The sequence below is a fragment of the Cavia porcellus genome, unplaced genomic scaffold (genome assembly GCF_034190915.1).
Source record: "Cavia porcellus strain 051 isolate PalLab524CR breed Dunkin Hartley unplaced genomic scaffold, mCavPor4.1 scaffold_14, whole genome shotgun sequence".
Lineage (NCBI taxonomy): Eukaryota > Metazoa > Chordata > Mammalia > Rodentia > Caviidae > Cavia > Cavia porcellus.
The window spans coordinates 36,812,901-36,814,568 of NW_026947497.1; positions in this window are offsets into that span (position 1 = coordinate 36,812,901).

A 1,668-nucleotide genomic window follows, 5' to 3' on the forward strand; every position below is an offset into this window, starting at 1 on the left:
TGACCCTCTTTCCCCACTGGCTCCACCCACTGCCCTGTGGCCGGCTCTTCCTTTCCCCTCCCTTCCCTTCCTTCTGCAGACACCGCTGTCTCAGGTGCAGTGTCTGACTTCCTGGCTGTGAAGAAGCCTCTGGCCTCCAGGCAGCAGCTGCAGGTTGCCTTAAAAAGCCCACTTCCTTGGAAGGCTGTGCAAGCTGACAGAAGCGTCCAAATTTCCCTTTTTCTCTGATTTTGACTGCCTCCCTGCCCTGAACTGGGATGACTCAATATGAGGATTTATAGCTGCCCTGGACAAGATGCATCCCAGAGGGCAGGAAAGAGAAGGGGTGTGCGCTGATTCAGGTACACTAGAAAAACAGACAAAGGATAAAAATAGATGAATTCAGGGAAAACTAAATGCAAATGGGTAATAAACAAATTTTAAAATAAAACTCAAAGGAGTCAAATTTCAAAATAGAGATTGACAAAAGGTAAAAAAAAAAAAAATCTAGTAATTAGCAGATGCAAGAGTTTGGGGAAGGACTCTTAGGCCCTGTTAGAGGTAGACTAAATGAGGTGGCATTTGCAGGAAGCTGTTTAGCCAGCCGTGCCATCAGTTGTTTTAAATGTGTGTCCTCCCACCAGGTTCTTTAGTTTCTGGGATCTACCTGAAGAAATGGATAAATACACAAGGATCCAATGACAACATTTTAAGAGCAATAATGAACCTGAAAAACATGCCCACGTTCTCCTAAGACAGGAAAATGTTGATTCAGCAGCATGTTCTCATAGAACATTCTTGTGCCATGAAAAAGAATAAGGACACATTATCTTGTAATAACAACATACCGTGGAGTAGGAGGAAGAGGTACATCTCGGGGAAAGTATGCATGTTTTTAATCCCATTCCACTGATGCAAACACTGAGCCACACTTACCCGGTTGCCTGAAGGCTACAAAACTAAGTGGGAGCACTTTAGCCACTACTAGACTGTCTCTAACAGTAGGGACTCCTGGGAAGCAGGAACGAAAAGGGAGAATGTAGTTTTACATTTTACTTCAGCCTGCCATGGAGGGTTCTAAGAAGCCTGCAACACGCACTGGCACTACTTTTGCCGCCTCTCAAGGGAATCTTGTAATTCATGTCAGCTGTGGCAGGTTTTTCAGGAAGACATCCTTTGCCTGAGGAAAAAGATAAATCCTCTAAGCACAGCCTAGGCAGGTGTTGGGGTTTGGGTCTGGATGTCCCCCCAAAGCCTCATGCAGTCAGGCAGGTGGGCTTCTAGAGTTCATGAATGACTCATGGTCCAGTGCTGGGATTATGGGTATGAGCGCTACACCCAAGTGAGTTTGGCCTACATACAACATAAAGGACAGTAAGAGCCTTCTCTCCGTGGTCCTCCCCGTTTGCTCTGGTTGCTTGTGCTGTTTTCCACCACCAATAACTATTGCCCCCTGCCATGTGCCACTTGGTCTTGGAGCCAGCTGATAATGGACTGAAACCTCCACAAACTGTGAGCGAAATAAAACTTTTCTTCCTTAACTTTGGGTGTCTGGCATTTTGTCCTAGCAACGTGAGAAAAAATATCCAAGACAGTAGGTAAAGGCAAGACCAGAGGGTGAGCAAACTACACACTGGGACAAGAATAGTAGACAGCTTTGGAAGGGGAGACTGGGGAGTCCAAGAATGA